The sequence below is a fragment of the Haliaeetus albicilla genome, chromosome 1, assembly GCF_947461875.1.
Source record: "Haliaeetus albicilla chromosome 1, bHalAlb1.1, whole genome shotgun sequence".
NCBI lineage: Eukaryota > Metazoa > Chordata > Aves > Accipitriformes > Accipitridae > Haliaeetus > Haliaeetus albicilla.
The window spans coordinates 58,660,025-58,673,597 of NC_091483.1; the positions used below are offsets into that span (position 1 = coordinate 58,660,025).

Below are 13,573 nucleotides of genomic sequence, written 5' to 3' on the forward strand. Positions count from 1 at the left end.
TAATGTAGTGGTAATGCGCCTGAGATATAGATAGCTAATGCAGTGGATGGGAGAGGGCTCCATGAGTATAGCAGGAGACCTTGATTTAGTTCCTGGCTTGATTAAACTACTGGAGTAATCTTATCTGAGACTGATGTCTCATGGTCTTTGCTTCTCCATAAATAACACAGGGAAGTTCCTCCATGGCAGAATCAGGCTTTCACTGTATGCTTGCCCAGGGAGCACTAATGAGACAGGAACACAAAATAACGGGAGCAATGCATGCTTTCACACAGGTCCTGGGAAGCAATGCGTCCAGGGGACTGAACCCTCTGAGCATGTTCAAGCCTGTAATGAAAAATTATGTGCTACAAGTCTAAGTCTTAAATCTTCTAGCTGTGTGTGCAATGTGCGTGGCGGTTTTCGTTCTTTCCGGAAAATTATTTGATTTAGTATTTTAAGATGGAGACTTAATGTCACAGTAAGCTGTGTGAAAATGTTGGAGAAATAGTTCCAAAGAAAATTACCATTCTGCTATAACTGAATTTTCCTAATTAAATTTCTATGTTAAGCTTGGGTTTAGGATCAATATATTCAGCAAAATTTGAGGTGTAGGTTCCTCTGAAATATTGAAGTACAGTTGTACCACTAGATGGTAGCCTTGCTTATTTCATATTCACCTCTTTCCTACTTCCCTCTGCAGTGAGAAACAAGTTTCTCAAGAGAGGGGATCATTGGGCACTATCCCCCTACTCGGGCTAACCCGTAAGTAAAAAGCTGGTATATAGAAGTAAGCAGGGGGAGAAACTATGTTCTCCTGAGAGAACGTTCAGGGGCACGGTCAGTCCCGAAGCAGGGTCTGCAGACCCACGCTGCACTGAGGAAGGTTGGGTGCAGAGGCTTGCTTGCCAACAAAGACTCCTATACGCAGTTATTCCTTGTTGCAAAGTCGGGTGGACTTTGACCAAAATAAATTTGCAGTCATAGTTCACACATAGACAGCAAGATGATGATGAAATGATTTTGGTATGAGCTGATAATATAAAGGCTTCTTTTTTTTCCCCGTTACGTTTATAAACGCTGTTTCACAAAAAGTTTGTGTCTTACGTACAAAGGCTCTGTATCATTTCCTGAAGGCCACAGCTGCAGGAACTATTTCATTGTACTTGGAAAGTTAACACATCGGATTGCTCTAAACCGGGAGATCTATATTTGATGAGACTGGCTGAGCCTATTCTGAGAAGTCTGAGTGTATTAAGCGGCTGTCCATTTAGGATGTATATGAAATTCCTTATTTAGTTTCCCCAACACTTCATTTTTATGACTCTGCTTACTACACTCCAATCCGAAGTGCATTATATAGACTATGTAACTAAATGTTAAATGGTAATTTTAACCACATAGCAAAAACCACAATGCAGTGCTTTCACACTTCTCATCAAAGGAACATGAATTTATGAGTATCTTGCCTGGCCATTTCTGTCAGGGAAATATATTAATAGGCTATTCACTAACAGTCTTGGGTAACCTGATAGTTGTCTTGTATCTCTCCAATAGATAAAGTGCAAATTCCAGGGTGAGTCCTGCTCTAGTATGCCATCAAAGCCTAAAGGCTTTTCTTCCTGCTGAATGATGTGCTTTGTGGAAGAGGGAAGCACTTTGATTTGCAAATGCTGGAATATGATGAATCACCTTTGGATGTCTCAGGAGGTTGTTGGCCCTTCTGGAACTGATTGTGATGACACATTTTTATTACAGATCCTTAGAGCTATTTGCAGTCTTTTTTTGGAGCTTCATCATAGTTCTGGATCTAAAAATATCAATTAAAACGTGAGTTTTAGCTTACAAAAGTGCTGCTTTTTAAAACAAATTAGAAGATTAAATCATGTCCAATTTAAAGACAAATAGGAAAATGTGAGTACCACTGCAAACGACAACAATACATTTAAGAGTAAGTTATTGAAGTATTAAAGTATAATTTCCAGGTGCTTTGCTTTGAATTATTACATCTTTGCCTAATTGTTGCTTCTTCTTGTTCGTCACTGTACTGCTTATAATTGAAAATTTTTTTCCTGTTTTTTAGGCTGGTGGATGTCAATATGATCTTCTGAACCCATAAATATTTCTAATTAAAGATGCTGCATTCCTATTCATCTTAATGATCCTTTTAATTGTGCTCAGTTCATGAGCGTTCTGGTTTTATCAGGAGCGTAGTTGTAAAGTCAGGGAACAAAATACTGAAGAAGGTTCTGGAACGCCCAAGAAAAATCATCTCTTCCAGAAAAATAGATTTGCCATTATAAATGGTGCGATAAATTTTAAAGTAGACTTGGGCGCTTCAATAGGATTGCCAAATGTGTTTTCATTTAAGAAAAAATGAGACTGGCCATTTCATTATTGTAATAGTCGTCTTTGACCTCCTTGTATGTCTTTGGTCACTCCAACACGACACTGTGTTTTACTGCTGATTGTTTTGCATCTGCTGTTCCACGGACTTCCTACGATTGTTAGAAGGTGTAGGAGTAAAAGGTCTGTTAGCAGTTACATGCTTTCCACCAAGCTACCATCCCATGCTGAATTTTTTGCTTCAGCAATGAGCAGTTTCTTCCCCTGTAATCTCAAAAGCCTATCTTGACAGAACACGCAAAATCCCACATATTTGGAAGGCTTCAAACAGAAGGATCTTCCCATGGGTGTGTTCTTTTAAGCCTCAATACTCACTGTCTGCTGCTGTGATTCTCTGCTCATCCATCTCAAGACGTGCCTAAGGACCTGCTTTCAACCTTGCCCTATAGGACTGTGAGCAGGTTAGAGCAGCGACTGGTCCTTTTACTCCTTTGTTTTCCACACTTGAGAACACCCCGTTTCTTTCTGTCCATGCTGGCTAGGTAACTCTTGAGACCCACCAGAACACAGCTGCCTGGAGCGCTATGCTGGTGTCAAGCACCCTCCATTAGTCCGTGACTAGAGGGGTTCGCCGATGTGGGTGTTTAACCCACCCCCACGGTGCTACTGGAGTCCAAATCCAGCGTGACAGACAACCCATTCTTCTAGGTGGGCTTCCAAACCTACTTGGCTACCTACCTCTCTGGCTCTCGTTATTGCTGGGGGAGAGCTGGGATACCGCAGTGGCGCTTCAGGAGCGGAACTGCTACTGCCTCACCTTGATCAGGGTATTGCTACACTTGCCAAGCGCAAGCCTTGATGCCTCTTTTGTCCCCTAAGGAGAAAAAACGGCTTTTCGTTTTTTCTCAGGGGTACACCTGCCCTCACGCATAAACCCTACCCCTTCACGGAAGGACACCTGCTCTGGAGGCCACCGATGAGCTGCTGACTGAAACCCCTCAGTGCCGCAGCGCTGAGGGGCCACCGGCCGCGGGGGTTCGGCGGGGCGGCAGCGGGGGCCGGCGGCGGCGTCCGCCCCTCGCGCCCCGGCCCGGCGGCCGGCACACAACATGGCGCCGCGGCGCACGCCCCCCCTTCCCGCCTCGCCCCGCCCGGCCGGCCCCCTGCGGGCCGCGGCTCTGGGCGGCGGCCGGGGCGGAGGGAGAGGAGGAGGGGCGGCGGCGGCGGCGGCCGGCGGCCGGAATCGTTTCCTGGGTAAGCGCAGCGGGCTGGGAAGCGTTTCCGGAAGGCTGGCCGCATCCCGCAGCGGGCTACGGGCGCCTCCGGGGCGGGCGGCGCAGCGCAGCGCGGAGCGGATCGGATCGGATCGGCGGGCAGGTGCGCTCCGTGGCGGGCCGGGAGGGAGGGCAGGGTAGCGTAGCGTAGCGCAGCACAGCGCAGCGTGTCCCGTGGCAGGGCCCCCGGTGCGTGGCTGCCCGCCGCCGCCGCCGCTCCGGCCGGCCCGCTGCCGGTGCGAGCGGGCGGGAGGCCGGGGGAGGGTCCCGCTGCCCTCGCCCCGGGCGGCTCCGGCGCATCCCGGCCTCGGGCGTGCTGGGCCGGCCTGCGGCTGCCCGGTGCCGCCGCCCCGCTCCCGCGGCTTTTCCCCCGTCGCGCAGAAGTGGTGCGGTGCTGCTGCTGCTGCTGCTGCAGAGAGCTGGCCGGAGCCTCGGTGCGAACGTGGGCTTTCCTCCCGCGGGCGGCGAGTAGGAACGGCGGCGGGTCTTCTTCTGCCTCGGGGGTGGGGGGGTGCGTGTGAGCTAAAAAAGCATGAAAAGTGGCAAAAGTGCTTGTAGAAGTAGCTTTTTTGGGGGGGTGTGTGTGATTATTAGAGCGGGCTTTGCGAGTTCATCTCTTGATTAAATCGTACTTGAGGATTGCGCGCGGGGTTGCAAATGGGAGGATGCAAAAATGCAGTACTCGGAACAAAACGTGGACCCCGTTTAATCCCACTTGAAGTTCTCAGGAATTGGCTTGGGTCCCACGACAGCAACGGAGCTACTTCTCGTTGCGGCTAGAGAGAGAATGAATTCAGACAGATAAAATAAAATGGAAAGTGTAATGGTTCGTATTTGTACTTCATTGCTTTGCTTGCTTGCAGTGTTTTATAATTCTTGGCTGGGCTCTGCTTGCTAGGGAGGATGAGTGCAGTTCGGTGCTTTAAACACAAAATAACTAAAACCAAGGAAAAAACCAACCCTGCACTGGGGATGGACTGGTAGGCTTAGTGTGTTGCGGATGCTGTTGGTAGCCGTACAGGATAACAGTATCTGCAGTAAGTTGTGCAGGATAACAGTGTCTGCAGCCAGTTTCAGTGCTTCACCAAAGGTCTGCTGTATTGCCCCAGAAGCCGAGGTCTGGGTTGCTGCTGAGCTGCTGCAGGCTTACTGTGTCCTCTGGCTCGCCAGTGTGTTCCTCCAGTTCATTCTAGATCTGACATGTCATCATCCTGCCATCTCACGCTCTAGTACTTTCTGAAAGCCTGGACGAGTTGTCTGTCTTGTGTTTAAAACTATTTTCTGCCTGCTTAATTGCATTTGGTTAAAATAAGCGTGCAGATGTCCTAGCACTTAAAGGGAGAGACGTCTTCTTACAGTGACCTTGGGACAAAATCTTGGCTGATTAACTTCCTTGCCTGGAACAGCCATGCTGAGTGTGGGTATTTTTGTTCTTCCTTTACAGCGATGAGAGTTTGATGGAATACTTTTTGGCTTGTATTTTGGGGGTTTTTGGCCACTTAAAGGAAATTGAGGTTTGGAGAGGACTCTTCGGGAGGAAGAATCGTGTGTTATGAAGAATACATGACTTGGTTATAAGAGGAGGAAGATTCTTGGCTCCGAAGCAGCATGAGTGAATGTGCCCTTGCCGGCAATAGAGGCATTTAAGCAGTAGATTACAACACTGTGGGAATCATTTCCTAGGAGAGGGGATGCATGACTTGGAAACCTGGATTATTTCTTTTGTTTTTCAGTTCTGCAGCTACGTTGGGAACCAGTGACAAAACTGTTCATTTTTGGTGGGGTGTTGGGTAGACTCTGCTCTGCCCTCAGGTCAGGAGGGATGGTGACTTCCTTAGGAAATGCCTGAGGACCCTAGAGAGGGCTGCTGCAGGGTTTAAGCTGAAGAAAGTGGTGGCTTCAGGAGCTAGTTAGGGAGGAATTTGAGTACTTGAGGTTGCCTACTGTAAGGATTTTTTTTTTTTAGCAGAGCCTGTGAAAAATAAAATGAATCCTGGTAGTTGATAGGTAATGGTGAGTAATCAACTGATTACATCTTTGTCAGATAGCAGATGCATGCTTTTTGGAAGCTCTGACCTAGGATGTGCAGTCACACTTGAACAAATCACCCCCGCTGAAAACAAACTATACCATATGTACAGCCCTTGCTAGTAGAAGACAAGGTCTTGCCTTTGTTCCCTGCTGCAAGCAAGGAGCTACACTGCTGGGAACAGCAGAGCAGCAGATGTGCTGGGTGCATTAGCTTGTTGCTGACCACACTGCTGCTGTCCTGCTGCTGTGAAGAAAGTAAAGGCAACAGTGGAGTGTGTTAGGCCAGGACACTGGCAGGAGGGGTGGTGGAATGAGTGCAAGCTCCTGGGGAGTGCTAGGCACAGGTCCCCTCACCCGTGCTGCAGGTGGGACAGGTGTAGAGAGGGGCTGGGGAACAGAAATGCCAATTTTTCTGGAGGAGACTGGCTTGTTTAGCCTAGCAAATGAGGCCTGAGAGGGGATGTGATTGCAATCTGCAAATACAGCAGGGATATAAACACTAGAAAGGGAGAGGAGCTATTTAAGCTAAAGAACAATGTTGGCACAAGAACAAACGGTTATAAACTGGCATGAATAAACTTAAGCTGAAATTTAGACAGTTTCTTCCCTAAATGGAGTGAGGTTCTCGAATAACCTTCAAATGGGAGAAGTGGGAGCAAGCCCCTTAACTGGCTCTTGAAGATATATTGAGGAAGTTTATACCGTATCCTTGGCAGTAGGAGATGAGGCTTGGTGACTTGGGAAAAGCTTTTCCATACATCTGAATTAACTGAATGTAGATTTTCTGTGCTAGTGTTTCTTATTTTTAAAATCTACCATTCAAAACTGGCATAAAATGCTTGCTTTACAATTTGCATCGCTACTTTGAAAGGGTTGTGATGTGCTTAGTGGTCACTTTCTGAAATGTTTTGCAAGTTAGTTTTTCCCCCCTCCAAAATACTAAGTGTTGGCTTACAGCTGCATCTAATTGTGTGGAAATTCCTTTTTCTTTAAGTCAAAACTGCAGAAGGAGACTATATGTTAGTGTGTGTGTGTGTGAGCGCTGTTTGAGCTTATTATCCTTCAGGTTAAAAAATGAACTGCAGAAAACTTCTTTTTCCTATTGACGTAATTCATAAATCCTCTAAAAAAAGTAGTTTTTTGGGGGGGGCTGTACAGCAGACCCAGATGGTGTGAACTGAGACCAGTGCTCCAAGCTATGCTGTGACTGGAGGACTGGAATAAATTAAGTTTAAAGCAAATTTGAAAACAAGTCTAGTTGAGCTAGTTGTGCATGGGGTTGGTCTCATTTGCTGCTATGTAGAACAGCTGAGAGTTATCTAGCCTGGTGGTTGCAGTAGTTGAACTTGTACAGAAGTCTGTAGTCAGTTCTAAAAATATTGTGTGTGCAACACAGAATACAGCCAGCTGCAGATGCTGTATACTGGGTCTTATGACTGTCAGCAGTACCTGACTGCTTCTAGGAGATGTCATAAGTACAGAAATGAAAGAGCAGCTGTGATGGGCCAAAGCAAGGGTTCATCTCTCTAGCCCAGTATACCACACAGGACTCGAGCAAGCCACATGGCGGCTGGTTTCAGCTCCAAGCAGCACCTTGAAGATGCCACTAAGTGCTTCTGCATTGTTTCCTTTCCCTGTGACAGAAGGTGTCCTCTTGCCATCAGGAGGGATGAGGAGCCCTTGCAGGCTGACTTGTACTTTAGGCTGATCTGTCGCCCACTGAAATCAAATGTTAGAAAATTAATGGAGGAGAGGTGAAAATGGGTGCATTTATGATGTGCTTCATTGACTCTGTGACTCTCATTCCTTTTGAAGGGAAAAGGAAATGCTGGGACATGTACATGTAATGCATGAGGCTGCAGTTCCTCTTCTGGCTCCTCCAAAGCCTCTTCTTGAGCTTATGGGTGTTTTTTTGATTTATAGCTTTCCTATCTGCCATGCTATGAAAGAATGGGATCTTCTTGCCAGCCTGCTCCTGCCCCTGTCTGAGCTGGCAATAGCTCTATGGGCTGATGGGCTCCAGAGTTGATGGGCAGGATCCCAGCACCTCTGTGCTTGTTTCTCTTTCCTTGTCTCATTATGGGTCTGGGCAGTGGCCTAATAGCTGCTGTCCCCAGAGCTTTAAGGAGCAGAGGGTGCTGTTGGGATGCTCTGTGTGGTGTCCTGCTTTAGTTTACTAATTTTTTTTTAACCCCTCACCTTCAGGCTGCTCCCCTTTTGCCTTTTTGATTTACTGTCTTCTGCAACATTTTTTTTTCCTTTCCTTGTAAGCGGATGCCCAAGGCAAAATAAGAACAGGATGACCTTACTCAAAACCTCCTCTACAGATGCTATGTGAGCCTCTGGCTGTTCTCAGGTTCGGGTTGCTAGAGCTGGGTGCAATCTTTCCCTCTTTCAAAATGTTTGGTGGCTTTCAGTTCCAAATGCTTGTCTGGTCTGTCTGCAGCCCCCCTTGGGACCTCATTGCAGCCACCATGGCCTTTGGCCTGGAGTGCTGCTTGTCTGTGGGTCTGCTTCTGGCTGTGTAAAGAATTCCCTTGTTCTGCTTGTTCTCAGCTGGCTTCTGTCGTTTGGCAGGTCTTAGTTCTTGTGTGGCAGAGATGGTTAGTGATTCTGTGTTTTGCCACTCATGATTTTGTAGGCCTATGTCTTCCTCATCAAGCTGGCTTTTGACCTGCCTGAAGAGTTGCCTACTCAGATATTCTTTGTATGGAAGCCATTCCTGACCATGAGCATCCCTTTGCAGGAGTCTATCCTGGTTCTACATGTCCTTTTAGAATAGGAAGATCAGGGCTGTATACTGTTTTCAGTATGTGGGTGAGCTTTGGGGCTATACAGTGGTATAACCATGTTTTGTTTTCTTAATGACTTGTAATGTTTGATTTTCTTTTTGGACTGCTAGTGAGTTAATTTCATGAAATTTGTGAAACCATAATGTCAAGATGTTGCTCAGGAGTACAGTCAGTTTGGAATCCCTCAGTTACGTATAGCCATGGTTGTATCTTTCCCATGTGCATCATCTTATGTTTCTTGTGTTTATTTGCATTAGTTTTCCTCTGCAGTGTTACTGACTCAGTCTCCCAGGATTGTCTGGAATTCCTCACATCCTGGCCTTGCTACCACAATACATTTTTTTATCATCAGCAAACTTCCTCAACTCGCTGCTCATTCCCCTTTCCTTGTCTCGCATGACTGTGTCAAGCAGCCAAAGTGTGAGCATGGGCCTCTGCTGAACTTCATTGGTGATTTCTGTTTGCTCCAAGAAGAGACCATTTACTCTTATTCTTGTCCTGTTTCTATTTTTCAACTGTCTATCTCTCCACAGAGGACCCTTCCTCTTACCTCTGTCTGCCTAGTTTCCTTAAGAAGGCCCTTAGTTTTTGGTTAGGGACTTGAAGTCCTTTTGGAAATTCAGATAGGTCAGAATGAATGGGTATACCTTGTCCATGTTTGGCACCTTTGAAGAACTCAGCAAGGGTTTCTCTCTGTACAAACCGTGCTGACTCTTCTCCAGCAGACTATCCAGGTGACCAAATTCTCTCCTTTTATCATTAGCATCAGCTGAGTTAATTATTAGCCCAGTAGAGGTGTTAGGCTTTGCAGCTCTGTACTTCCCTGATTTCTACTGAGATTGTCATCTCTTGCCACTTTCCATTCACCTTTGGCAAAGGATGTTTCAAGTGGGAGGTTGCAGAGCTCTGGCGGAAGAATTTGACTGAAGCATTGCGGAGAGTGCCCTGGGATTGCTAATGGATGCTGGTTTAGCTGTGCCTCATCTGGGAGGTCCTGGTTGCGTAAGCCTATCGCCAAAGGTATAAGGGCAGACCCTGCAGTGAGATGACTGGAAGTGAGCGTAGGAGTCTTCCCTGACAGACAGCGGGTACTTTGCCTCCATCACCTGCAGGATGATGAGCAGACCTTGTGTGGTATTTTTTTTATGCTTTAAAAAGATCAAACTCGATTTAGCTTAAGATCTAAGGTGAATCTCTAAGTTCTGTCTCCTATTGTCAAATCCATTTTCTTTTTTTAACTAAAATGTGCTGAGCTTCTGTCTCCCCTGAAAATGTGATATTTGTTTGGGTAAGTGTTTAGATGGTGATTTTTACTGCTGAGCAAACTTTGCATCTGTGTATAACGCTGATTAGTGCCTTTTTAAAGTGGTCTGCATAACAATTAGGATGATTAACTAGATGCAGATTTCTGCCTTTATCAGTAGTCTGTGCTGCATTTGATACTGAACTCTGATCTCGGATGAATGAAGTCAGATGCAGTTTACTCTAGGATATTCATGAATGTAAACTACTAACTTGAGTAGTAGTGCATTAAGAGTAATAATATGTGACAGAGGAAGGTTTGCTACAAAATAAAGTATGTAAATTTTTGCTTCTGATCTCAATACTGGATAGCCAGTGTCCCTCATTCTGGTTTGTTTTACCTTATGAATAGTGCTGCTGCTGTAAAGTACTTTAAGCAAACTCGTGGCAGATTTATATTTGACAGTTTAATCTTTTGGACTTCATAATTTAAAAACCTCTGCTAAAGTTTCAGTGGTGTCCTCCTGTAGCTGTGCCAAAATAGAGTTGTAACCCACTGATTTAGTCATCCAGTTCTTATTGTTTGGCTGTCCTTTTTTTTCCTGTAGAAAACTAGCAGAAATCTCTCTCTTTCCTTTGTCTTCCTTGCGGAATTATATTGTACTCCAGGTAATATATCCCATCAGACAAGCATCAGCTCTGGCTGCCCTTGGGAAAACCCTCCTGGAAGCACTAGACGTGCTTTGCTATGATACGCTTTTAAGCAGTTTTGTGGTGTGTTTAGTTCCTTTTGTTGAAGGTGGTTTTTTTTTTTTTTCTTTAGTGCAAGTGCAGTTTAATTTTCAAAGGCACCAAAAGGAACATTTCTAAACTACTTCTGCAGATTTCAAATGTAGAATATGTGTTTAAAAAATACCCCTTGGGTTTGATATTGGTGCTAAAATGTGTTTCATGCAGGACTGTTAGTCACAACTGATTTTTTTTTTTCTTGTGTCTATTAGCTGGTTATGGAGGGAGGTTTCCTGGTATAATTATTGTGCACAAAGAACAGATGCCAAAGGGAAGGAAGCTGGCAGGCACTAAATGTTCCCTACCTTTATGAATTAACTTGTTTGAGAAGAAACTACCATAAACTTTACATATTTTGTTGTTGTCTGTTGTAGAAACATGTCATTCCTTTGCAGCATTCTAGGGGTAGAAAGCCCTCCAAACAGTTATTAATTGACAGTAAGTTGGTGTGACTAATATTGGCACAAATTAGTTAGGCCTTTATCAGAAACCTTGTAAGCATAATTTTTCAGGTTGGAGGGAGATGCTGCAGGGTGCTTACTGGCCAGCTGCCTAATTCAGCAAATGAGGAGCTTGACATTAAGCCATCCTATGTATTTAATATAGAATTTCATTATAAAGAACTGGAAGCAGTAGTTCGGGTAAATATGACAATTAGTTCACTGCTCCTGTGTTTATATTTGCCTTGTTCATTCTGTTTGCAAAGAGGATTATTGTTCGGAAGGGATGTTTCTTGGCAAGGTATTGAATTGTGTAGCTATGGAGGAAGCTGTGCAGAGAACCAGCATGAAAGATGAAAGGGAATTGCAAGGAAGAGAAATAAGGAGGAGGGTTGCTCTCACGTGGAGAATTCAGTGCTTGCCGAATTAAATTGGGATTTAAATGCAGCATAATGGAAAGATAGTTTAATTAGGTTGTTTAAATGAATTGAAGATGTATACATATAGGGCACAATCTATGAACTTACGGAAAGATTCATTGGGAAGTAAATACAGTAGGGAACCTGGGTGTTTGTGATACACATGGTATTAAGGAAACGTCCAGCGCTATGTGATGACCTTGTCTCAGTGTCCTGCATGCCTTGTATGTGAGCAGGAGAGGCAGGATCTCCATGTGGTTGTTTGTCTGATACCCATCTGGGTATAAAATGGTGCTCTTTGGGGAGCGCGTGGTCTCACTGTGCCGGGCCCCCAGGTGGAGCGGCGTGCCAGGAGTGTCCCAGCAGTTTTGTCGTGGGGAAACTTCTGTTTGCCTATGGAATGGCTGGCGCTGGATGTGTGCTGTCTAAATCACTGTAGTGATGCTGGTCAGCAGAAAGAGGCACAAGGGTAAAAGTATTAGGGCAGAGTTAAATTTTGGTAACTCCCTTTAATAGAATGATGTAACGTATTTCAAAGGAATGGAAGTAATTTATGGAAAAGTTTCTTGCTGTTTTTTTTTCCCTCTTGAAAGCTTATATGGCCATTTTTCTTGGGTGTATAAAGGTATTTTCCTCTGACACAGGAAAATGTAGGAAATGGACAACAGGCAAAGTCTGTGCTGCCATACCAAGAAAGCTTGAGGTCTGTTTTAATGTCTTAAAACATCTGGGGAGAAGCCCTGCCGCTAGGATAGAGGGGAGTCCAGTGCCGGGGTGTTGGAGTGTGTACCTGATCTCTGGGGAGGCAGAGGAGTGGTGTGGAGCTGATGTGGCTTGGAAAAGGAAATTCAGTGCTAGCAGAGGGACCGTACCGAGTAGTAACCCTTGTCCTGCCTTCATCTTCTTCCTCAACTTGCTGCAGCTCTGCCCTCTCCTCTGCCATGCCGCAGAGACCTGCATACGCTGGTGTTTACCACCTGTAACGGTCCCATATTGCTTCAGTCTTGTTGCTGAAGGACAGTGCCGCAGTCTGGGAGAGGAGCGTCCCTCCCAGAACTTGGGGCTGGAGGAAGTGGGGTGGGAAGCTGTGCTGCCCTCGCACAAGCCCGCCGGCCACAGCGGGCAGGGGAAGCACGAGGCAGCGCGAGCATCACCAGTCTGCTCCTTCCCGTCACTGCGGCGGGAGCTGGGCAGATCCGGGTAACTGTAGACTTTGAAGCCAATTAAAAATGTTGATAGATTAAAACCCCATCTCGATGATATGTAATTTCACAAGATAGCAGTGCGTGGTGGGTGTGTGCCTGTGTAAAATGCCAATACTCCACCCAGATTTTCTGTTAATCCAGGCTAACAAAACGGCATCGTACTGTCCATTACTTACTGTTAAATTCTTATTATGGTGTGAGATTTTTAGAAGAAATTGAAATGTTAAAAAAAAAAATCTTTTCCCTTTAAGAAATTAAGTTTGATATTGTTTTTTTCCCAAAAGTATAGAAGTAAAAGCTTAAAAATGCAACAGAAATGGAATATATACTGATAGGGAAAGGGAAGGGTTATAAAGATAATTTCACTTCAATCTGAAAGGTAGTGAGAATTGCCTGCTTGGGAAACAACTCATGTTTTTAGAGTCCTGTGGGAGCCTGCTTACGTTTTGTGTTTGTTTTTTTTTTTTCCTTTCTGTTTTTTTCCCACCACACTTCAGGAAAACAGTGAAACACATGAGAACCATCAGTAAAGGGAGTGGTTTAACTAACACATCTGTATATGAAAAGCTTTTTGAGGAGTTTGAGGTTTGTTAGCTTAAAAAGTTATCCAATATAAGAAAAATGTTTGACGATACCTGTGTATTTGAAAAGAGAAGGATTAAAAAAGAGAAATGTTTTTAATTATTTGATGTTTGCTTCTCAGAAATGTTTGAGATCAGACTTATTGTTAGATAAGTTTGTAGGCTGGTAAGATGACTACCCAAGGATATTGAAATAACTTGGTGACAAAGCAATGTACATGTGCTGTTATTTAATCATAGAATCATTTAGGTTGGAAAAGACCTTCACAATCATCCAGTCCAACAATCATCCATGCCCACTAAACCATGTCCTGAAGTACCCCGTCTATTGTGCTTTTTGAATATCTCCAGGGATGGTGACTCCACTACTTCCCTGGGCACCCTGTTCTAACGCCTGACAACCCTCTCAGTAAAGAAATTGTTCCTAATATCCCATCTAAATCTCCCTTGCCGCAACTTGAGGCCATTTCCTCTC

General features: G+C 45.0%; 1 protein-coding gene across 1 annotated transcript in view; it reads left to right on the top strand.

Moving 5' to 3' along the window:
• The first annotated feature begins 3,531 nt into the window (after positions 1 to 3,531).
• The window catches only part of APBB2 (amyloid beta precursor protein binding family B member 2), a 198,340-nt gene continuing 188,298 nt past the window's right edge, over positions 3,532 to 13,573 (top strand). Inside the window, exon 1 of the mRNA XM_069791231.1 lies at positions 3,532 to 3,579. The gene's annotated coding sequence lies outside the window, so the exon portion shown is untranslated. The remainder of the gene's footprint in view (positions 3,580 to 13,573) is intronic.